This window comes from Leptonychotes weddellii, chromosome 2 (genome assembly GCF_054177405.1).
Source record: "Leptonychotes weddellii isolate Sample4059 chromosome 2, ASM5417740v2, whole genome shotgun sequence".
In the NCBI taxonomy this organism is placed as follows: domain Eukaryota; kingdom Metazoa; phylum Chordata; class Mammalia; order Carnivora; family Phocidae; genus Leptonychotes; species Leptonychotes weddellii.
In genome coordinates this window covers 15684930-15710857 of record NC_138370.1, presented here as the reverse complement: position 1 = coordinate 15710857, position 25928 = coordinate 15684930, and the positions used below count along the sequence as shown (strand labels likewise).

The window sequence follows — 25928 nt, the reverse complement described above, 5'->3', positions numbered from 1 at the left end:
GTTTTATAAGGAATAAGAGATAAAGCATTATTTAAAGGAAAGGTGTTAAGCAAGAAAGCTGTAATGTAAAATGCTGTCACCATTACATATGACATTTTGTGAAATCTCAAGGTAGTAGTCAGCAATGATAATATTATATGCACCACTGCTGAAGCTGTCACGTTGTTCAGTCACTTTAGAAATATACCGGGCCTCACTAAATCCTCAGAGTTTTTTGCACTTTGGTCTCCTGATAGATTTTAGATTTTATTGAAGTATTGAAGTTTTACTTTTCATGAGGATATAAGGCACACTGATAGTCATTATGAGGGACATAAAGGCTTGGGAGAATGGTCATTTCTTGCATGCAGGTTATGTTCCAGGCATTGTGCTAAACATTTTTATATTGTTATATTAACTTGATTTAGTACATGTTATTATTCCCACTTTAAAAAGAAACTGAATGTCAGGAAACTGTATGTGGTAGAACTGGGTAGATGTCTGCCTGAAACCTTCCCCAATATCCACTTCATTCTACTGAGCTGACTTGGGATTTGTGATCAATCACAATGAGAACTTGATCCATAGGTTTCTTGCTCATGAATGAAATAGAAGAAAATGTAACTTTAGGAAGAAAGAAGTCATAATAGCGCAAAAGCACAAGAGAGTGTGCTAGGAATAGACTAGATTTTTGAAAGGTCCAGAAAAACAGCAGATGATATGGGATTGATGTTTGAAGAAGGATGAAGCCATAACCCAAGACATCAGAGGAAAATATGGGTCTTTCCCCACTCTGGAGTAACTCAATGTAAGGAACAGCATAGGAGCTCTGGGGTGACCACTGGATGATCTAATGAAGTGTTTTTTGAGACAATTGTCTCCCTTCTCTATAAAAATAGAATGGCTGCTAGCTATTATTTTTGACCTCAAAAAGAAGACTGTGACCTCCTCTCAAAAGGAAGTAGGCTACCCTATCCAAGGGGGCCCCTAGTAAAGACAGTGAGACCCAAGAAAGAAGCAGAGCCAGATTGAACACTGGTTTTCCCCAGTAGAAAGAAACAGAAAAATAAAAGTTCTACCACACACCAAAGCCCTCCTTAATTTACAATATGGAAGTTCCTAGATTGTCTGCATACTCCTGTGATCCATTATGGCACAGTCCCTTTTGGATTGAAGGACTCATTCCCCCACTGCTGGGACTGTTACCCAAGAATAGGCTTCAATTACCTACACTTTTGGGGAAGCATCTTAGGCTTAACAAAGCTACTCACCAAAGTCACGTCGCCCTTCTTCCAGCAGCCTGTCTCCTCCAATGACTGGCGCATGCAAGGATATAAACACTCAACTTGTTTGACCAAATCAGGGCAACCATGGAGGGCTTGTCTAGTTTTCGAACTCTTTGTGGGGGTGGCTAAGGTTTGTGTTGACTGCTTCATAGTCCAGCTTCTTCCACTACCCCCTCTCTGTTTTCTTTTCTTCTCCAAGAGGAGTTGATTTTGAGAGCAATCCCCAATAAACTTTCTCATGCTTGTCTACGTCTTAGAGCCTGCTTTCTGAGAAACCTAACTATACCAATTTCTACCACACCTGACAGGAAATCTTCCTGTCACTGTGCCCAGTTTATCTGGGTTTCCTCGTCATTCTCCCATTCAAGAAAGAGGCCTTCTGGAGAACTAAGAGTTCTCAACACTAGAGGAAGAAACATAAGCCACATCACACTAATCAACCATTTTCATTCATAATGTGTATGGACAACTATGAAAATCCACAGATATTTGCGAAAAATCAACTCTATGAAAGACAGTCACAAGAAACCACTGGAACAGTTAAGTACAGAAGAAATAGGCCAACTAGAGATTCAGAGCAATTTTTCTAAGTATATAATCTAGAAACTGAAAAAGGCATTTCATACAGCAATGGAAATACAAACCAAGATCAGAGAAAAATGATTTCTTAAAAATTTGAAATACGATTCTGAAATTATAAAAGAAATTCTGAATGTAAAGCCTGATATTTTTTAAAGATTTTATTTATTTATTTGACAGAGAGAGAGACAGCGAGAGAGGGAACACAAGCAGGGGGAGCGGGAGAGGGAGAAGCAGGCTTCCTGCGAAGCAGGGAGCCCGATGCGGGGCTTGATCCCAGGACCCTGAGATCATGACCTGAGCCGAAGGCAGATGCTTAATGACTGAGCCACCCAGGTGCCCTATAAAGCCTAAATTTTAAAAAGGAAATGTGCAAGATCAATCCTAGAAAAAATAAGGCCACCCAAAACTGGAAAATATAGAAATATTAAGAGTTGTGGAAATACAGTAAGTTGCCAAAGAGAAAATAGCAACAAGGGGAGAAACAAATAATTAAAAATTATATCCCCAATTTTCTGAAGCTGAAGACATACGTGTTCACTGAAAAATCCTCCCAAGAGACAAACATGACTCTTGGAGAAATTATCATAAACACTTAATACTCTTATATGAAAGAATACAGCATAAAAGCTTCGAGGAGAAAAAAGCCCTCCAGGAGAGCTGACCAGTACAAAGACTGAACAGCAATGAGAGTGAGGAATGAATTTGTATTGTATTAAGCCTCTGAGACTTGAGGCTTGTCTCTAATGACAGCTAGTATCATCTTAACATAAAATAAACTGGATGAATTTGATAAATCAAGCAGTAGTGATTTAAGTCGGTTATTTAAAAATATCAAAACAAACACCAGGTTTACAAGTAATACCGATAATAATAACAGTGATGATGATGATGGTGGTGATGAAAATCATCATCATCATCATCATCATCATCATCATCATAATGGCATCCAAATCCAAAGGCAAAGAAGAAGGAGTGGGAAGTATGGTACATTTGTCAAATTCCTCATCATCATGGTGGTGGGCGGAGGTTTGAAGATAAAAAGATACGATATAAATTTGACAAATTAGGGCTCAGATGACAAGATACAATTGTTTTTCTTATAGCTGAAACAACCATAAAATCTAGGAACCATTCACACTGTGGTCTCTGAAGAGTACAGCTGGAAGTGAAAGCAGATCATCACTTGCCATTTTGTTCTCTTTCGTACAGCCCGATATCCTTTTACCATGTGCATGCATTATTTTAAAAATGGAAACATGTTTACTCTATTTCTTTAAAACAATAAATTATGTATATCGATTCAATGGGGCTGAATCCTGCATCCTGCAGATAAACTGAATGAAGTAACACAGTGTTTACAGAAGTAGTAAGATAACCTTCATACATTGTTAGGAGTCAATGAAATAAGCTGCCAATGTTGTATATAAAATGAACCCAAGTATGTAAATAAAATGTGTGCAAATAAACATACATATAAAAGAACGTGTAGAAAGGGAGAGAGGAAAGAAAAAGAAAGAGAAAGAGTGACACACAGAGAGAGAGAGGGAATTTTTCACAAGGAGGTAACCGGAGAGGCACAAGGCTCCCTGGGGGTGAATGTGCCCGGAAGAAAGGGCAGACTCTGGCAGTACTCCAGACATCCACCAGGGATGGAAACAACGGGAATGATGGGAGTGGAGCAGGCTTGTCAATAGCCCAGGCTTCATGGAATAATGATCATTTATTCCCTGGGTTTGAAATTTCCTGGATGTGGGTATTAGTGTCAAATAAGTAAATTTTGTGTTTCTTTAATGAAAATCAGAAATTACTTTTACACCCCGACTAATTACAGCTACTCAAAAACACCGTATGTTATGGATTTCAAGGAATTGGCTTGCTGACACTTTCTTCAGGGGAAAACTATATTGAAATGTATACCTTATTTTTATTTTTTTTTTATTTATTTTTTTTTTTTTTAAAGATTTTATTTATTTATTTGAGACAGAGAGAATGAGATATAGAGAGCATGAGAGGGAGGAGGGGCAGAGGGAGAAGCAGACTCCCTGCCGAGCAGGGAGCCCAATGCGGGACTCGATCCCGGGACTCCAGGATCATGACCTGAGCCGAAGGCAGTCGCTTAACCAACTGAGCCACCCAGGCGCCCTGTATACCTTATTTTTAAATGTGATGGTTTGCTTGGAGTTTTATTTAAAATAGCATAACAAAAGAATGTTTTGGAAGTTCATTTTAAGTGGCCATCTTGTCATTGTGATTCCATTTAAAATTAATCATATCCAAATTCCTTGCCAGAAATATCCATTTTACTCTTTTTAATGAATGTGAATGTAATCTAGTTCCAAGTAGCCAAATTTCCCCTCTTTCCAGTAAAAAGCAGCAGAGCTAGAATCTGGCAGCATCAAATAGACTATTTTGTTGTTGTTTTGTTGTATTTTGTTTATCCCCTCCCCCCCCCCGCCCCGAAATTCTGAAAAGACTTTATGATATTATTAGTCCAAACATAACCGCTAATGTTCGGGCCAGTAAACTGAGGCCAGATACACAAGAGATCTAGCTTCATTTTCTTCTTACAAGCAAGGAAAGGTCACTGGCAAAACAGAGCGAATGTCGAATAAGGCTTTTTACTCAAGCGATTCAAGGTTTTGGGCCATGAAATAGGCTGGTAGTTCAGCAGTCGTCCAGGACGGCATGCTGGACAAGAACTGTGTATTCGGAATCCTCAGCAAGCGATTTTGAACCACTTTGCAGTGAACATCGTGCTAGGGACAACCATCAACCTGCGGAAGCCGGAGGTCACATCGCAGCTCATAATAATGCAAATCCCCCAGTGCAGCAGCCTCTCTCCCTGGCAGAGGGCGGCCAAAGTTGTCATCTGCTTCTGTTATCACAGGGACGCCCTGTCTCCTCCTTCGCTGATGGAAACACGAAGCCATAAACCAGATCAAGACAGTGTGTTGTTTAGGAGCTGGGCATAACGGGGCGCCAGCGCGGCCAACAGCAGCTGCCCTGCGTGACGGGCTCCGCGGCAGATGTCACATCTGTCACTGTGAGCAGTTCCATCATGCCATTTCTGAGTTGCCCTTCACATCCAACAGCGCAACACAGTCACCCACAAAGTGCTTCTGGATGGCCAATTCCCTGGCGGTGCACTGATGCTTCGTGAGATCGCTGCTGCGCCCACGCCCGGGCGCCCAGTGAAAAGGCACCGGGCGGGCGGACAGATCGGGTTTGAATTTGCAGCAGTGCTTCCGCGTGAGAAAGTGGAACCTCCGTGGCGACATGCAGGAGGCACGAGGAAGAGACCCAAAGCACAGCCTCAGGAATGTGTCTTGGCTTCTGGGAGACAGAAGGGCAGACAGATAACCCCGGAGGGCAAAAATCCGAGGGGGAGATTTTATAGGAATTTCGGCCTATTTACTCAGTTCCCGCGTTTGATCGTCAGCAGATTCTTTCCCCCCTGTTAGGCTTAATGTCATTCATACCTATCACCAAAGTCTCTCTCCTACTCTTTCTCGTTCTTTCTCTTCGATAAAGAAATTTAAACTTATTTCAACTCAGTATTTGTCACATGCTTGCTATATGCCTGACAACGTGCGAGGGAACAGGAGAATGCAAAGTAAGAGTGGCATGCTTCCTCCCTTAGGGATTTTAGTAATTTTGGAATGACATGATCCATGAAATGTTTGGAGAAAGATATAACACAGGATATAATCAAATGTCAAAGAATGTATTAGAGGAAATGAGTGTCATTGGCAGGTCAGGAAAGGTGAAGATCAAATCTTGGACCAGGTACTAGAGAGGCGGTGGGAAAGGAAATGCACCAGGAAGGAGGAGGCGGATGGGGATAGAGAGAGAATAGCACTTAATACTCTGAGTAGGAGTGCATTTTCATTGAGGAGATAGGACGCTGGAATGCCCTGCGTACTCCAGTGGGCCAGAAAAGCAGTTTCTGTCCCTGCAAATCTGGTCACCGTGAATGGGAGATGCAATGCTTGAGGCTTGATGTTGATGGATCTGGCCCCCTGAAGAGTCTACTGATCACAAAGAATATCACTAATGCATAGCATGGAATGGTCTATCTCATAGGTGAAAAAGCTGAGATGCAGATTTTGTAAATAAGTGGATGCTGCTTATTTTCTTCCCAATTTTAGGTACCAGTATCATTAATGAGGAGTCAGGTGTCTTCTCTTAAATCCCGAGTGAAATGTTCTTTGGAACATCGGAAACCCAAGGCAGAGATGGGTTGTGGAGAACTTAACCCAAACCTTGTAATAAAATAAGAGCAGTTTAATTTAAAAAAATCATCTTGATTATAAGCTCAGGTTTAAGTAGATGGGAGAAGAGTATAAAAGCAAACATGACTCTCCCCTGCTTTAACTATAAGTGAGTGTGCGCACATCTTAGCCTCTAGCTGGCTCAGGGAAAACCTATGCACCCTAGGAGAAGCAAACGACCAAAAATAGTTGCCCTGTCTAGTTCTAGTCCACAAAATCATGAGGCCTTGCATCATTCCTATAAATGACTGACTCCTTAAAGAACATGGTCTTATCCTTGATGTTTGCTATTGATTATATTATGACACTTGCAAGTGTGATAATCATTTGAGAAAACTATTGTTTTTCTACCATGAATAAGCTAGATATTGCCTCAGTAACCTCAGCAGGTTTTTTTTTTTTTTTTTTAATCTTTTGACTGGTTTCCATATATGCCTATAGAGAGCTGAAATGAGTGTGGCTTTCAATCTTACAACAACCAAAAAAAGATAAACAGCAAGTTCATAACTTTTCTGGAACTCCCCACCAGAGAGCTGAGCAAGGCAAGCAACTGGCCCCAAATCTCAGGAGAGATGGGTACCAGTAAGAAGAGATGAAACACCACACTACCTCACCAGGACGAGATGCTGCCAGTGAGGAGAGTTCAGGCTTGGTGATGGGAAATTGGTAGAAACTCTGCATGCCCTGCCCAGCTAGGGTGAAGACTCTGGGAGTCCAAGGAGAGAGAGAGGAAGTTCACATCTTCTTGCAGAATTTTTCTACATTAAATCTTACTGGACACTCAGAGAAATATAGGGAAAATCCCAAGAAAGTCTCCCTTGTGTAGAACTGGGTGAGGGAAATAGTAGCCAGGGCAGGAGAAGTGAGGAAATTCACCAAGATTCCTGTGCCCTACCTCCCTTATGGGAGACAATCTATGAAAAAAAAAAAAATCGTCAAGGACAAAGCCCTTAATCTATGTGTGTGGGGTGGGGGATGGGAGAGAGGGAAGGGAAGGATACATGAGATCCAGGCTTTCAGCTGTGGGACAAACAGTGAAATGAGAATGCCACATACCATGGGACCAAGGGTATGGTGCCTGCCTAAGACTAAAGCTTGTTCAGGACAGAAATTACACACACACACACACACACACACACATACACACACATTGCCAGGTTAAGGAGTTTCTAGTAACATGTAACTTGTAGGTAAGAGACAGACTCTCTCTGAAGCATAGCTCACAGAGAAGACCAAAAGCAAAAAGAGAAGCCACTGAAGAAAGCCCACTGGCAAACTTGCTTTCATCCTAAATATACTACTAGAGGATTAAAACTGTGGCATCCCGAAAGTGACTATAACACAACAAACTGCAAACCCAGCTCGACTCCCAGTTAAATTAACTCAACTCTCCACACTAAAGGTCTACCAGAAGAAAAGGCATGCCCATTTCCAAGAGTTACAAAAAATATCTACATTCATCTCTATAGTCTTAATAGAGATGTCTGGCTTTCAACAACAAAAATTAGAAAGCACACAAAAAGGCAGGACAAAACACTCTCCCAAAGAAGTAAGCAATCCAAACCAGAGTCAGATATGCCAGAAGTCCTGGAACATCTAACAGTGAATTTCAGAACTGTGATTAATATGTTAAAGGCTCTGGAAAAACTGGGCAGTATGCAAGATCGGATGGTAATTTTAGCAGAGAAAAAAACTTTAAGAGAAAAATCAAATGGATACATTAGAAGTAAAAACCACATAACAGAGAACGAAGATTTCCTGTGAGAGGAGTGTTCGTAGATTCTACACGACCGAGACAAATACTAGTGAGCTACAAAAGTCTATAGAAATTACCCAAACAGAAAGAGCACTCAAGAGCTGTGGGATAGTACCAAATAGCCTGACAAATATGCAGTTGAAAGCACAGGAGAAAGGGGGAACAGCGCAGAAGAAATATTGGAAGAACTGAATATCCGTTGAATTTTTTTACTTGGCTAGTCAGTCCTTCTAAAGGGCGAATCTCCTTAATAAAACTTCCCTCCAGGTACTGTAATTTATTTCTTAAATGCTCCTGTCTCTGTATATTCCTTTGACAAGTGACAACATTCAGACGAAACTACAGATCTGGGGTTTGTGTCAGCTGCTCATCTCTCTCCATACAGATCTTTTCATGGTGTTTGGCCAAGAACTCTAGTCCTGGGAGATAATTTATGAAAAAGAAATTATCAAGGATAATAAATTAAAAAAACTCAGATTACAATCTCTTAGAGTGAGCCTGAGTCAGATCATGAAATGCCTTTAAAGATATTACAGCAAAGAAACATACTTAATGTTTTTTAATCAAGTAATTTCTAATTAATCGAGTATTTTCTAAATCTGTTTGGCCATGTGCCACTTATTTATAGATAATAGTTATTAAAATTGTGTAAAACTAATGTTAGAGGGAGTCAGTTTGGGGTAATTATAAACAGGGGCTTAGTTCTATTTTCCTTTCTTCTTTTTCCAGGCTTATTTTGGTCTATAAGGCTTTGCATGAACTGGCCCTTAGCTGTTTCTCAAACTGTATCTTCTATTGTTCTCTACCTCGCTCACTATATTTTAGGCATAAGCTTCTGTGGCCCTTAAAATTCTAAGCTCATTTATTCCTTGAGGCTGTTGCACTTTCTGTTCTTTCTGTCTCAAATGCCTTTATGTTAGGTATTTGTATGCCTTACTCTTTCATTCAGATCTCTGGCTAACTTCACCCATTTTGACAAGTCCTCATTAGCAACCTGTTCTAAATTACCATCTCCCTCCATTATCCTTTATCCCTTTATTCTGCTTTATTGCTCTTCATAGCATTCATTACTACCTAACATTTTATTTTGCATTCTTTGTTTCTCATCTGACTCCTGTAGACAAATGTAGATTCCGTAAGGTCAGGGACTATGTCACCTATCTTAATCACTCTATCCTCAGTGCCCAGAATGGTACCTGGTATCATTCCAGAATGATGGGCACTAATAAAAATCTTTGAAAGAGTGAAAGATTAATGAATTGGTCTGAAACACCACTATCGGGTTGCATTCTTCTTTGATCCATACCTAATTGGCTTAGCTAGCCTATCCACATCAGAAGTGATACATTAATTGGAAAACATTCTCTCTCTTAGTTTTCCTTGTTAAAAAATCAGTCATTATAGTGTAAAGGCTCTCTGACTTCAACAACTATAATTCTATTGCTCTGGGTTTTTTTCCTTCCTAACTGATCTTGTACCAACTTATGCAAGGTAGGGGCATCTGATACTGTGCTATGCTAATATCTTTCACAAAAGATATTATGGGCCTGATTTGAATGATACTCTGTAGCTTTCCCTAACTTTAAGGGACAAAAATTTACTATCTTGCTCTGGGAGATTATCGACTACTTTTCAAAAAATGGTTTCTGGTCATTCATTTCAAATTCATACACTGAGCAGTTGAGTTAAATTTAGTCTGGTACCTTGCAACAGAATTCAAACTAAACATAATGTTGCTATTGACTTATGTTGCTTTTGTAACTACTACATGGAAAGGTTGATTCTGTCAGATCAGTACAGTGATAGACATGAAAACATCAGAGAGTTTGAAAACACACACACACACACACACACATACACAGCTTTAATTCTAAGGATTCTAATTAATGTGGAGGTAGACTCAGGCATGGACCTGTTGATTCAAAAGTGTAGCCAAAGTTGTGGACCAATGGTCTAGTTTGTGGATGTTAGGACTATGTGTAAGGCAGTTGAAATTGGGGAGATGTGGACTGGGGCAGACTGCAGCTCTGAGGATAAGCTGAAATGAAGAGATGTAGGTTTCAGGAAAGACCAGGCAGTAAAACATTTCCTACATAAACATTTCCCACAAAGACCAGGCAGTAAAACATTTCATACATAGAGAGCACTGACACCCTCATCAATCACTGAATGCTTCAAGTTATGGTTGTCTAGGACTCTGATAAACTGGCTCTTTTAGGCCTGACTGTGGGCTTCTATGCTTTAAGTCCTAAACATACTTAGTTTGCATCTCTGGCTGTTAAAATGTCCCATAAGACCCCCTTGGTTTCTGTGAGGATGCTGGCATCCTCCTCTGCTTTGAAAAGCTTTCCATGGCTGTTTGACATGGAGTTTTGCAGAATGTTTGTGATTTCGGGAACCCCATAGGCAAACCCAACAGTGCTTCATCTAGTACATCTGCTTATCCTTTAGATTCCTCATCTCCAGAGTTGTAGTAGAAGAGTGTTTGAGACTAAAGTTCCTGGGAGAAGAACCATGAGAGACTATGGACTCTGAGAAACAAACTGAGGGTTCTAGAGGGTGGGGGTGGGGGGATGAGCTAGCCTGGTGATGGGTATTAAGGAGGGCACGTAGTGAATGGAGCACTGGGTGTTATACGCAAACAATGAATCATGGAACTCTACATCAAAAACTAATGATGTAATGTATGGTGATTAACATAACATAATAAAATAAAAAAAAATAATAAAGTTCCTGGAATCTTGGTCTATTCTAATCTCAGCCCTAACCTATCTTAACTCTAATTTTAAGCTACCAGTAGAAAAGCATTCTTGTGCATTTAGAATGAATGGTTTTTCTCTCTTTTTTTTTTTCATTTAACTATAGTTGCGCTTGTGCTCACTCTCATGCTCTCTCTCTCTCTAAAATATTATATAAGAATTTTATGTAAGGAATATACTGCCTTTGAAAGTAATCTCACAAAAATAGGAAGAATATTAAAGTGTATACGGCAGAACAAAATATTAAAAGCTCTGTATCAATTATGATACCAGATAAAATGAACACGTAATGGGCATTTGTGGTATAATAAAAATATATCTAATCTTTATCCCCAGTTCTTGTTTTTTTTTTATTATGTTATGTTAATCACCATACATTACATCATTAGTTTTTGATGTAGTGTTCCATGATTCATTGCTTGCCCCCAGTTCTTGACATAGAGCTTCAAAAACTCTTGGAATTTTCTGATAATAGGTGTTTCTTTGTTATGGTAATGAGGTGGCAGGGTATGTGCCTGAGGTGCCTATCTGGCTTCAGGAGGAGGGTTGGTCACTAGAAGGATTAACTATGTGATCAGAGAGTTGGAACTTTGGGACAGCCTAACCTCTGGAGAAGGTAGGGGGGCTGGAGATTGAGTTCAGGCACCTGGCCAATAATTTAATAATTATGCCTAGGTAGTGAAATCCCAATACAAACTTTGGACAAAGCTTCAGAGGAGCTTCCTGGTTGGTGGACATACCAGTGAACTGGGACAGTGGTCCCAATATCACCATTATAGTATATTAAAATATTTCTTTCCACAAAGACCATATTTTAATATAATAGTGACTGAGTCTAAAGTTGTTGGCATGAATGGAAGACTAAATATTTGTGTCAATACTTGTATTTACAGGCAAATTTTCTATTAGGATGCTACTTTCTGATATCAATTTTTTGATATTAAGTGGGTGTCTTGAAATATAATTAATTTGTTTATTCTTTCCTGATTCAAAAGTAAACTAACTTGTTGCATAGGGCTTAAGGAAATGGCAGAAGAACTAAATCTCTTGAACTTTTATGAATAATTTCTTTTCTAACACTTGAGACCATTGAAACACTATTTTTTTAATGTTTTGAATAATTTTTTTATGTTTTCTTTTTCAACTAGTCAAAAAGAATGAATTTTGCAATCACATTTTTCACTTTTTATTGTCATGTTTTAGTGTAACATTTTATAATAAAGTACTCTGTACTGTTCTTTAACATAAAATATATAAAATAATAATGGAAAACTTGAAGACTTGAATGCATTAAACATGAACCTTATTCTCCTATTTATTATCTTTCACTTCAATATTCTTCTTTTTACCCTGGCTTCTGCACAAGAGAGGTTTGGCAGAGATGGAAAAATAATGCAAACCTCGAGGTTTAAAAAAAGTAGGTTTGTGGCTCCAGGAGTGAGAATGCAAAGTTAACAATTACCATTTCAAATGAAATGATTATCAGCTAGGTATTTTTCTTTAAAAAGCAAGAAAACAGCCCATTTTAAAAATTAAGCACACAAAGAAACTTGAGATAATGAAGGAAAAAAACATATATGTATGTATGCATTTGTATGCCAGAGGGCGTGTGTGTGTGTGTGTGTGTGTGTGTATGAGAGAGACAGAGAAGTAAACAAGCATATTTGTCAATGAATTTGAGCTAATGATTAGAAATATTTTGAGCTAGACTCTTTTCCAAATTATAGAATTGGGCTTGTTTGAATAATAAGAGGAACCACACAGTGGTTTTAAAGTGTGAATTTTGAAATCAAACATTTTGAGTATCTTTTCTGTGTAAATCTGGGCAGTTACATTTCTCAGTTAACCCATCTGTAAAAAATGGGGATATTGTAGTAACTGGGTAAAGATTGCTGATAATATAAAATACCTAGATCACGGGCACCTGTGAATGATAGCTAATTTGAACTGAATGACTTCAGAACTCAAAGTTTGGGCATATATATAAAGGAGGATGTGAGAGAAATATTTAGGAAAGGAAACTGGATTTTTACAAAGGTTGGTATGGACTATCTATTGAATAGCATGTATTTCCAAGCATGAAAACAAAGGATGGAGTTTGTTTAAAATGACTTTTTAGCATTTCTTTTTTTTTAATTTTTTTATTGTTATGTTAATCACCATACATTACATCATTAGTTTTTGATGTAGTGTTCCATGATTCATTTTTTTTTTATTCTTATGTTAATCCCCATACATTACATCATTAGTTCTAGATGAAGTGTTCCATGATTCATTGTTCGTGCACAACACCCAGTGCTCCATGCAGAACGTGCCCTCTTTAATTTTGTTTTGTTTTTTGTTTTTTTCCTGAACTCTATGTCTCTCTGAGCCTGCCCCACATAGATCATGCTTCTCTAGTGTTATGCGCTCTGCTACATAATCACTATGAATAAGAGGATGTTCTTTTCTACTTCTGATTTTTCAGGGGAATCTTATCAAAATAGTGTAAGAAAGGTTGGAGGAAAAGTCACTGTCTAATCCACCATTTCTCTGTACATTTCAAGCCATACAATTAAAAAATATTGGAAACGATTTAATTGGGTCTATAGTAGCAGTATGAAATTGTCTCTACCCATTTCTGGGGTTTGATAGGTTATCACGTGTTTGTCTTTGAACTGAGCCACAAGGAGTCTGGGGCTTCTGAAGTAGCTATTTCATGCTAAGTTGCATTTGAGTGTTAGAAACAGTTATCTTCTGACATTTCCTAAACTGTCCAGTAGTATAACAAAGTCAATGAAAAGATCTTTAAAAATAGTTACCACCCACTCATTTTAGGGGAAATATGTGGAGGAGTAATTATGCTACTCATTTTATTTATTTATTAAGATAATCGATTACCTTCTTGAAACTATTTTTCAAGACAACCACAGTGTTTGGTTATTGTTCATAAAGTGATTTTTTTGTAGTCTATCTCTTTGTAAAACATTTCAAAATTAAAGTATTTCTTAAGCTGGGACATTTTCCCCAGTTGTAGAAAGAGTGTCAGTGTAGAAAAGCCTATGAGATTTAGTTTTCATGGCATTTGCCAAGTTAAGTGAATCTAAATGTAAAAGTCAGTTAATATTAACTATTCTAAGAAGCAAGCTGAACAAATCTGGGTTTTAGACCTCATCTTCATTACTTTGCAGTTTCTTCTCTTGGCTGTGTTCAACTAAAAACACCATAAGCATTGGCAGCACAAAAAAATAAATCCTCTTCCCTGGACTTAAAATTTCTTAAGTTATCCCATCAACATGGTGTCACAGTTGGGGTTTGTGGACAGTCTTCAGGACATATAAAAGTTTAGCTTCCAGGCTGGGACTAACAGCTTTACACCTGCATTTAACTTTCTAAAGGTTCATAGTCACTTTCTATTTCTAGTGAATGGAAGGTACTCTCATTTTGCAAAGCAATAGTGTGTAAAATATCGATAATCCAAGTTCACCATGCAATTTAAATTTCAGTGTACAAGAATTTTGGTGACAATTTTATTACATTTTATTTTCCCTAAGAAGTGTGTTTGTTTCTTTGTTTTAAATCTGGGCGGTGTCTCCTGTTTTATTTGTTTATTTATGTAACAACATAGTCTGTGTTTGCATGAGTCCAGTAAAATCCTCTATTTGAAAATTGGAATGAATTGGAAATCCTTTGGATTTCTGCCTTTAACTAAGAGAGATTTCACTGTGGCTAGATGGCAGAATATACTGGAAGTGTTGAGCTAAACTGACACAAAAATCTTGCTGTAACTCATACACACCTGACCATCTCACTTCTGGTTTCTTTTTTTTTCTTTTTCAATGATACAATTTTCTGACTTTCTGTAAACATATTACTCACAGTAAAATGCAAAGACATAAATCAGAAATACAAAATGAAGCAGGAGAGGCCAGGAGTACATTAATCACGTGTGGGGCAAGGTGCTCTAGCAAAGTGCTTGAGAATTGATTAGATCTTGGCTTTGTTGGGTATCAGCCCAAGGCTGTATAAAGGCCAGGGACTTGAATGCTTCTGTGGTCTCTTCTTCTGCCAACATGTGGATAAGAATACAAAACTCCCTGAGATTAAATGTGATTATAACAATATTAGCTATGGATTATTAAGATGTTATTGTTTGCTTAGGCACTGTTATAAATCTTTGTGTCAATTAATTTTCACAATATCCATGTGAGGTAGGTACTATTATTACCCTCATTTTACAGATCAGGCATTTGAGGTACAGGAACCTTAAGAAACCACACCAATACTACTCCACAAATAAGGAACATCCTGGAAATCCCCCTTCTGGAGGAGTCTCCCTATCTCACCAGGTCTTAGCTGTGTGGAAGGGGAGTTAAAGAGGCAGAAGCTTGGGGTGCCTGGGTGGCTCAGTCCATTAAGTATCTGCCTTTGGCTCAGGTCATGATCTCAGGGTCCTGGGATCCAGCCCCCTGTAGGGCTCCCTGCTCGGCGGGGAGTCTGCTTCTCCCTCTCCCTCTGCTCCTCCCCACTGCTCGTTCTTTCTCTCTCTCCCTCTCAAATAAATGAATAAAATGTTAAAAAAAAAAAAAAGGCAGAAGCTTTACCTAGTGGCTGCCATGTTGGAACTATAAGATAGCAGCCCGAGCCAGGTCCGCTGCCTCCACCAGACCTACCGTTCATCACATGATGATAAGAGCATTGCTGAACAAAAGTGTCCACACTATTTCCAGGTGCTGGCTCTGGATAACTTTGGAGTGCTCCTGAAACTGAAGCCCAAACTGACACCCAAAATACAGAAAGTGTTTAGAAGAAATCATACACCGTTTTAAAGAAGCAAAAATTGTGAAAAAGTACAAAAAATCCAAAAATATATGGAAGACTCGTAAAACACACAATAGAACCGTTAAACATCGTGGTAAATGTAGAAGCTTTCTGTCAGCGTTGAAGAGCCGCCCTACCGCTCCTACAAGTAAACTCAGCCTGAGGACTCCAAGTTCTTCAAACCGAAATCATGGTATGTTTGGTTCCAAAAGCAAGAACCCAGCACTAATTTTCAGAATACCTGCAGCTGGAGAGTCAGCACCCACTTGTTCCTGAAAGAATGTGAGCAAAACAAAGAAACACTTCTCTCCACTAAAAATGTTGCTTAGTCAGAGCAAATCTCAAAAGAACCCAAATGCGTATTTCAGACATTTTTTATCTTCTCCGTAAAGAACAGGCTGTGAAAAAAAGAAATGTTTAATGCAGTTTCTGAAACTAAAAAAACAGTTTTTTTTAAAAACACTTGTATTCTGGGGCACCTGGGTGGCTCAGTCGTTAAGCGTCTGCCTTCGGCTCAGGTCATGATCCCGGGGTCCTGGGATCGAGCCCCGCATCGGGCTCCCTGCTCAGCAGGAAGCCGGCTTCTCCCTCTCCCACTCCCCCTGCTTGTGTTTTTCTTCTCTCGCTGTGTCTCTCTCTGTCAAATAAGTAAAATCTTTAAAAATAAATAAATAAATAAATAAATAAATAAATAAATAAATAAAATAAAAACACTTGTATTCTTTCAATACATAGAAACTAGATCTAAGGGCAAACTTCTCCTTGTCATCCTTCAGTGTTTATGGAGAAAATACCCATTAGAGTTAATAACTGAAACCTGCCTATCTCACAGAGTGGTTGTGAGAATCAAAACTACGTGAAAGGTCATCATAAGTAGTGAAGATTATATGGACATTGAAAAACAAAAACAAAAACTCAGGCAGTCTGTCTTCAGCACCCTATTCGTAGATGTTGCTAAGGTTCCCTCTCAAAATGTACATAAATGCACCAGCGGCAAAATAATGTGAAATGTTCGTTTTCTTTCTTCTCTTATTAGTCCAGAATGTTTATATTTGTTGGCATTATTTGTCTTGGGAACTTGGAAAATTAATGGAGGATCACTTGGTCCCCACTGTGCGGGACCCGGCTCAACTCTCTACCCTCAACTTTCCATCTAAGGGGTCTCCAGGCTGCTCTAGTGTAGAGTCATGCTAGAAAGGGATTTCATCAACTAATTCCCATTATTGTTTTTTCCCTTTGTTTTGCTTTATTTAAATTTTTGAGGGGTATTTTTTATTGTTTTTTTAGAGAGAGAGTGAGAGTGCGTGCTGGAGTGGGGTAGGGGAGGGGCAGAGGGAGAGAGAGAATCTTAAGCAGGCTTCAAGTCCAGCTCTGAGCCCATTGCAGGGGCTCTATCCTGTGACCCTGAGATCATGACCTGAGTCAAAATCAAGAGTCTGATGCTTAACCAACTGAGACACCCAGGCACCCTGAAGCAACAATTTAGTCCCTACATGTAAAATGAAGTAAAACACAGGCACAAACCTCTATAATTTTCTTTAAATGGTGTGTTTTTCCCCCTCAGTAATACAAATTTCTCAAGTTGCAAGTGATAAAAAAACTCGTCCTAACTCCTTGACAGTTTTGAAGGCTATGAACCACTTTATAAAGGCCTGAAATCTGAAAATGTATGTAATGGGTCAGAATAATGACATTTCTAGGAATATTTCTATCTCTGAGTTAGGTACAGAGGGATATGTTGTTTAGGACACCATTTTCCACTTTGATAATGATTTTAAAGACTAATCTACGAACCCTCCTAAAACTTTATTTTTGTTTTAGCTTGTTATTATTTTCTTCCCAGTGTAACTTCTTTTTTCTCCCCCTTAGGTCTTATTATTTTATTTTTAATTTTTTTAAAGATTTTATTTATTATCTTTAGAGAGAGTGAGTAAGAGTGAGAGCATGAGGGGGGGAGGGGCAGAGGGAGAAGCAGACTCCCCGCTGAGCAGGGAGCCAGATGTGGAGCTCCATCCCAGGACCCTGGGATCAGGACCTGAGCCCAAGGCAGATCCTTAACCAACTGAGCCACCCAGGCGCTCCTATTTTTAAAATTTCTAACAGCTTTATTGAGGTATAATTGCTATACCAAGAACTACACACATTTCCCGTGTACTGTTGAATGAGTCTGGACTTATGCAAATACCCATGATACGATCACCACAGTCGGGGACGAACATCCGACACCTCTCAAAGTTTCCTTGTGTTCATTTTTGGTTTTGTTTCATTAAGAACGTTTAACATGTGCTCTACCCCCAGCCAAAGCTCTTGAATAAGTTGTTAACCCTCATAGCTTAAACTTTGTCGCTTTCTATTGTGCTCAGTACACACTCAGTGTACTGTGGCTTTCACACTTGCCCTGCCCAGCTGCCACCATTGACCCCTTTGTTGGCAAAGCTGTGAGCATTTCCCAATCTTAACTTACCATACTTAAACACCACTTAGGACTTAAATACTTTGGCAGCATTTCTTTGGGGCAACTCACTGCTCCAATGTGGCTGTTACCCCGGTCTGACAACCATCTTTTTCATCTTTACTTTAAAGCCTCCTGTCTTGCCCACACACTTAGTGTGTCCCATAAATCTGCCTTAGCATCATTTTCTCATCGCCTTTTTTGATCATATGTGAAGGTAAGGAATAATTTTTATTTATTCCTAACATTTCAGTTACTACCAATATCAGTTTTTCATCAATTTGAGGCTTATGGATCCCTTTAAAAATTGGGTAAAAGTTAAGAGCTTTTCCTCCAACAAAAAAGCACACTGACACTTAATTTTGAAATCTAAGTCAGGAGGCTCATAGACTTAGTGAAATCCAAAGCCACAAAGATAAAAACTTGATCTACATCCATTCCTCTAAGTCACTTCTATAACTTGGTTGTTGTAAATAATGTTTAAATAAACATGAGGGTACTCTGCTAAGTGAAATAAGTCAGACAGAGAAAGATAAATACTATATGATTTCATTTATATGTGGAACCTGAAAAACAAAATAAATGAACAAACAAACGAAAACAGAATCATCAGTATAGAGAACCAGCTGGTTGGTTTGCCAGAGGCAGGGGGATGGGCAAAATAGATGAAGGGGATTAAGTACAAACCTCCAGTTATAAAATAAATAAGTCATGGGGGATTAAAAGTACAGTTTAGGGAATATAGTCAATTATATTGTAATAATGTTGCATGGTGACAGAAGGTAACTACACTTGTGCACATTGCATAATGTCCAGAATCATCAAATCACTGTGCTGTACATCTGAAACTAATATAATGTATGTCAACTACACCTCAATAAAAATAAATAAGTGAAAATATATAGGAAGGAAAGAGAGAAGGAATTAATAAAACAACTATGGGGTATTCTCCAACTTTTCTATAAACCACTTTAAGACTTACAAAACAACTCGAAGGAGAAATAATAAATAAAAGCCCTTGATCTATATATTGATGATAGGAAAATCTATATTTATAAGTCTGTTCAGATCTCTTTTCTGAGCTTTAATATAGTCATTTGTAGCTATAAATTTCCGCTATGAGCATTGCTTTAGCTATAGGTCTTCTAAATGTTGGTAAATTGCATATTCATTTTCCATTCAACTCAAAGTGTATTCTAATTTTTTTAAGTTTTCACTGAGATCTCTTCTTTGACCTATTGGTTTATTAGGAAGGTATTGTTTCATTTCCATGTATTTGTGAATTTCTCAAATTTCTTTGTTACTGATTTCTAATTCAATTGCATTACACTTAGTGAAGAACATACCTTGTGTGACTTTAATCTCTTTAAAATTGTTGAAGCTTGTTTTATGGCCTAACAGATGGTCTATACTGGGAGAATGTTTCATTTGAAAAATCTGTATTCTTTTGTTGTTGAGTGGAGTTTTCTATAGATGTCTGATAGGTCTAGTGAGTTTATAGTGTTCTTCAAATCTTGCATTTCCTTTGATCTTTTTCCTAATTATGTTATCCATTACTGAAATAGATTTTAGCATCTCCAATTGTTTTACTTTCCAATTCTGTCAGTTCTTAATTCATGTACTCTGGTACATGAATATATAAGTACTCACCTCTAATGGATTGACCTTTTATTGTTATGAAATGTCCTTTTTAATCTCTAGTTATAATTTACGTCTCAAGTTTATTTTGTCTGATATTAGCATAGCTACTTCAGCTCTATTTTAGTTACTGTTCGCATGGTATATATTTTTCTATCCTTTTACTTTCAATCTATTTGTGTCTTTGAATCTAAAGTGTATCTCTAATAGCATACTGTTGGATTTTTTTCTTTAAATCTCCCAATGTCTGCCTTTGGATTGCAGGTTTTAATCTCTTTACATTAATGTAATTACTGATAAGCAGTATCTATGCCTGCCATCTTGCTGTTTGTTTTCTACATGTCTTATATCATTCCTCAGCTTTAAGTCCTATATTTTATAGCCTATGCATCAGACTCACTTATAGATAACATAGAAAACATAAACATATCCAAAGCTGAGTGGATATTGACTTCCATTAGGTTCTTTCTTCTATGTTTACTATCTCGAGGAAGGCTAACGTTATCCATTCAATTATATGAAAAATCTAATTGCCATTGGTTAATTTCTATCTTTACTCACCTCATCCAGTGACTCCCAAATGCCTACAAATACTATCTCCTGAATGACTCTTGAATTCATGTAATTTTCTTGATTCCTTCCCCCACTCAGTTCAGGCCACCATCAAAGCTAAGTGGTGCTCCTCCTCCTGCCTTCTCTCTCTACAGTCCAGTCTCAATTCTGTAGCTAGATTGACATTTCTAAAAAGCAAATATGATCATGTTAGCTTACAAATCTCAGAGGCTCCTCATTGCTCTGACCTTTACAGTCTTTAGCATGCTTTTCGAGACTTTGCCTAACTTAGTCCCCTTTTACTTCTCAGTTGCCATCTCTCACACCTTGAACACTGGTCCTGACAAGCCAAACTTATTTTCATCAGCTGAACATAGCCTGCTCTCACCTATGGCTTTCTGTTAGAAACACATTTCTTTCCTCTTCTTCTTTATCTAGCTAGTTCCTACCATTGTTTAAGGTCCCTAAAAAAAAAAAAAAATCCCCTGATACCACAATTTGAATTATCTTCTTCTAATATTTATTTCAATAGAAACCTGTACTATTCTAATCATATCACTAACATCAATTTTATTTCAAATTTTTATTTAATTCTAGTTAACATATAGTGTAATATTGGTTTCAGGAGTAGAATTTAGTGACTCATCACTTACATATAACACCCAGTGCTCATCACAACAAGTGCCCTCCTTAATACCCATCACCTATTTAGCCCATCCCCACCCCCCACCTCCCCTCCAGCAACCCTGTTTGTTCTCTATAGTTAAGAGTCTCTTATCATTTGCTTCCCTCTCTCTTTTTTCCCTTCCCCTGTGTTCATCTATTTTACTAACATCAATATTTTTAAATTCTATTTCTTCTAGTCCCCAAATAATCAAGCTCCATGAAAACAGAGACTTCTGAAATTTGGGGTTTTTTAAAAGTCTTTATTTAAATTCCAGTTAAGGTACAGTGTAATACTAGTTTCAGGTAACAATATATTGAGTCAACAATTCCATACAGCACCTGGTGCTCATCACAACAAGTGCACTCCTTAATCCCCATCCCCTATTTCACCCATCCCCCTATCTACCTCCCCTCTGGTAACTATCAGTTTGTTCTCCATAGTGAAGAGTCTGTTTCTTGGTTTGCCTTTCTCTCTCTTTGTTTCCTCTTCGCTCATTTGTTTTGTGTCTTAAATTCTACACATGAGTGAAATCCTGTGGTATTTGTCTTTCTCTAACTGACTTATTTCACTTAGCATAATACTCTCGAGTTCCATCCATGTCATTGCAAATGGCAATAGTTCATTCTTTTTAATGGCTTAGTAGTATTCCATTATATATATATTTATCCATTTATCAGTTGATGGACACTTGGGTCGTTTCCATAATTTGGCTACTGTAGATTAAGCTGCTATAAACCCTGGGCTGCATGTATCCCCTTGTATTTATATTTTTGTATTCTTTGGGTAAATACCTAGTAGTACAATTGCTGGATAGTAGGGTAGTTCTATCTTTAACTTTTTGAGGAACTTCCATACTGTTTTCCAGAGTGACTACACCAGTTTGCATTCCCACCAGCAGTGCAAGAGGTCCACATCCTCACCAAAACCTGTTGTTTCTTGTGTTGTTGACTGTAGCCATTCTGACATGTGAGGTGATATCTCATTGTAGTTTTGATTTGTATTTCCCTGATGATCAGTGATGTTGAGCATCTGTTTATGTGTCTGCTGGCCATCTGTATGTTTCTTTGGAAAAAAAAAATGTCTATTCATGTCTTCTGTCCATTTTTAATTGATTACTCATTTTGGGGCTGTTGACTTTTATAAGTTCTTAATATTTTTTGGATACTAATCCTTTATCAGATATGTCATTTGCAAATATCTTCTCCCATTCCATAGTTTGCCTTTTAGGTTTTTTGATTGTTTTCTTTGCTGTGCAGAAGGTTTTTTTTATTTAATGTAGTCCCAATAGTTTATTTTTGATTTTGTTTCCCTTGCCTCAGGAGACCTATCTAGAAAGAAGTTGCTACGGCCAGTGTCAAAGAGGTTACTGCCTGTGTTCTCCTCAAGGATTTTGATGATTTTGGGTGTTACATTTAGGTCTTTAATCCATTTTTAGTTTATTTTGTGTATGGTGTAAAAAAGTGGTCCAGTTTCATTCTTTTGCATGTTGCTGCCCAGTTTTCCCAACACTGTTTGTTGAAGAGACTGTCTTTTTTCCATTGGATATTCTTTTCTGCTTTGTTGAAGATTAATTGATCTTATAGAGTTCATTTCTGGGTTTTCTATTGTGTTCTACTGATCTCTGTGTCTGTTTTTGTGCCAGTACCATACTGTTTTGATCACTACAGCTTTGTAATATAACTTGAAGGCCAGAATTGTGATGTCTCCAGCTTAGCTTTTCTTCTTCAAGGTTGCTTTGGCTATTTGGGGTCTTTTGTGATTCCATACAAATTTTAAGATTGTTTGTTCTAGTTCTGTGAAAAATGCTATTGGTATTTTGATAGGGATTGCATTAAATGTGTAGATTGCTTTGGGTAGTAGAGATATTTTAACAGCATTTGTTCTTCCAATCCATGAGCATGGAATGTCTTTGTGTTGTCTTTAAATTCTTTCATCAGTGTTTTATAGTTTTCAGAGTACAGGTCTTTCGCCTCTTTGGTTAGGTTTATTCCTAGATATCTTCTTGTTTTTGGTGTGATTGTAAATGGGATTGATTCCCTAATTTCTCCTTCTGCTGCGTCATTACTGATGTATAGAAATGCAACAGATTTCTATACATTGATTTTGTATCCTGCAACTTTACTGACTTCATGTATCAGTTCTAGCAGTTTTTTGGTGGAATCTTTTGGGCTTTCTATATAGAATATCATGTCACCTGCAAATAACAGAAGTTTTACCTGGCTGATTCAGATGCCTTGTGTTTCATTTTGTTTTCTGATTGCTGTGGCTAGGACTTCCAGTACTATGTGAAATAACAGAGGTGAGAGTGGGCATCCCTGTCTTATTCCTGACCTTAGGGGAAAAGCTCAGTTTGTGCCCATTGAGGATGCGCAAAATATAGAGCTTTGGGTTTTTCATATATGGCTTTTATTATGTTGATTCCCTCTAAACCTACCCTATCGAGGGTTTTTATTATGTATAAATGTTGTCCTTTGTCAAATGCTTTTTCTGCATCTACTGAAAAGATCATATGGTTCTTATCCTTTCTTTTGTTAATGTGGTGTATCACATTGATTGATTTTGAATATTGAACCACTCTTTTAACTCAGGAATAAATCCCACATGAACTTGGTGACTGATTTTTTTAATGTATTTTTGGATTTGGTTTGCTAGTATTTTACTGAAAATTTTTGAATCCCTGTTCATCAGGAATATTGGCCTATGATTCTCTTTTTTAGGGGACTCTTTATCTGGTTTTGGTATCGGGGTAATTCTGGCCTCATAGAATGAATTTGGAAATTTTCCTTACTTTTCTATTATTTGGGATAGTTTGAGAAGAATAGGCACTAACTCTTCTTTAAATAATTGGTGGAATTCACTTGTGAAGCCATCTCACCCTGGACTTTTGTTAGTTGGGAGTTTTTTGATTACTGATTCAGTTTCTTTGCTGGTTATTTGTCTGTTCAAGTTTTCTATTTCTTCCTGTTTCAGTTTTGGTAGTTTATATGTTTTGAGGAATTTATCCATTTTCATCCAGGTTGTCCAATTTGTTGGCATATAGTTTTTCATAATATTCTCTTACAATTGTATTTCTGTGGTGTTGGTTGTTATTTCTCTTCTCTCATTTGTGATTTTATTTATTTGGGTCCTTTCTCTTTTTGTTTTGATAAGTCTGGACTAGAAGTTTATCAATTTTATTGATTTTCTTCTTTTTTTAAGATTTTATTTATTTATTTATTTATTTGAGAGAGAACACTAGTTGGAGGAGGGGCAGAAGGAGAGGGAGAGGCAGACTCCCCCCTGAGGAGAGCCCAATGACATGGAGCTCCATCCCAGGGCCCCAGGATCATGACCTGAGCCAAAGGCAGACACTTAATGGACTGAGCCACTCAGGCACCCCTTTATTGATTTTTTCAAAGAACCAGCTCCTGGTTTCATTGATCTGTTCTATTGTTTTGTTTTGTTTTTTTAATTTCTAAATTATTTATTTCTTCTCTAATCTTTATTATTCCCTTCCTTCTGCTGATTTTAGGCTTTGTCATTCTTTTTCTAGCTTCTTTAGGTGTAAGGTTAGGTTGTGTATTTGAGATTCTTCTTGCTTCTTGAGGTAGGCCTGTATTGCTATAAACTTCCCTCTTAGGACCACTTTTGCTGCATCCCAAAGGTTTTGGACAGTTGTATTTTCATTTTCATTTGTTTCCATGTATTTTTTTTATTTTTTCTTTGCTTTCCTGGTTAACCCATTCAGTGTTTAGTAGCAAAAATTTTATTTTTAAATATTCCTATAGCACATCCCCTAGGACCTAATAGTCAACAAGTACTTATTGAATAAATGAATGGATGTCTCACTTGTCCTTAATATGTCATTTTGAACCTATCATCCATAAATTGTTGAACTTTTGAAAACAATTGGATTTAACATTTCAGTTTGTACTGATTCCAAGAAAGAAACAAGTATTCAATTTTTATTAAAATCTATAACATAGGACGCCTAGGTGGCTCAGTTGGTTAATTGTCTGCCTTCATCTCAGGTCATTCATGATCCCAGGGTTCTGGGATGGAACCCAATGTGGGGCTCCCTGTTAAGCAGGGAGCCTCTTCTCCCTCTCCCTCTGCCATCTCCCCTGCTTGTGCTTTCTCTCTCTCTCTGTGTCAAATAAATAAATAAAATCTTAAAAAAATAAAACCTATAACATATCTTCTTACCTCCTCAACTTTGAAATTTAAGTCTTACCTCAAAATTTGACAGCCATTTCAACATTAAATAAGAATTCCCAATTTTGGGGCACCTGGGTGGCTCAGTCGTTAAGCGTCTGCCTTTGGCGTAGGTCGTGATCCCAGAGCCCTGGGATCAAGCCCCACATCAGGCTCCCTGCTCAGCGGGAAGCCTGCTTCTCCCTCTCCCACTCCTCCTGCTTGTGTTCCCTCTCTCGCTGTGTCTCTCTCTGTCAAATAAATAAATAAAGTCTTTAAAAAAAAAGAATTTTGAATTTCGTTATTATTCTAGTGTTTTTCTTCCTCTAATTCTGTTATAACTTTATCAAAGTATAGGTTCCTAGTAATCCATGTGAGAAGAGATCATTTTTGCATGAGGTACATAGCACACTACATATACCCTGTAATTGTTCCAGTGACATAAAATTACAATGTATAGTTATGATATAAAGTTTTCAATATACAGTGTGATATAAAGCCTATCAAGGCCCTTTCCTGGGAGATTGGAGACCATTATTCATATAGGAGTGTCATTCTCCTTAAATGCATTAGAATACACTTTTCCACAGTGAAACACATGTAACCCTCAGAAACAAATCCTCAAAAGACCTGACCTTCATAAACCTGGCAGTCCACTTTTAAGTATATTTTTAATTATTTATAATTAGAAAATGAAGAATAAAATTTCAGTCCTCTAAATCAATCTTTCTGAAAACGTTATCTGAGAACTACCTGAAAAGTCACCTGGGGGATTTGTTTAAAATCCACATTTATAGAAAAAAACTCAAATTTATGGGCCAGGTATAAAAACTATAGTAGCATGAGCTACCAATGACCAGTGTTTTGTAATATTAGCAGAGAGGACAATCATTTAACAGTGTAGATCTAATATGAAGCTACTCTTTAAATATAACTCTGTAGTGTATAGTAGGATTTATCTTTGAAGTACTTTTATTTTTAATAATTTACTACAATTAATTTTCATAAATTTC

General features: G+C 37.7%; 1 pseudogene; it reads left to right on the top strand.

The window, feature by feature from the left end:
- Positions 1 to 7693: 7693 nt before the first annotated feature.
- LOC102748208 (ribonuclease MRP subunit p24 pseudogene) lies at positions 7694 to 15823 on the top strand (annotated as a pseudogene).
- The last annotated feature ends 10105 nt before the right edge of the window (positions 15824 to 25928 follow it).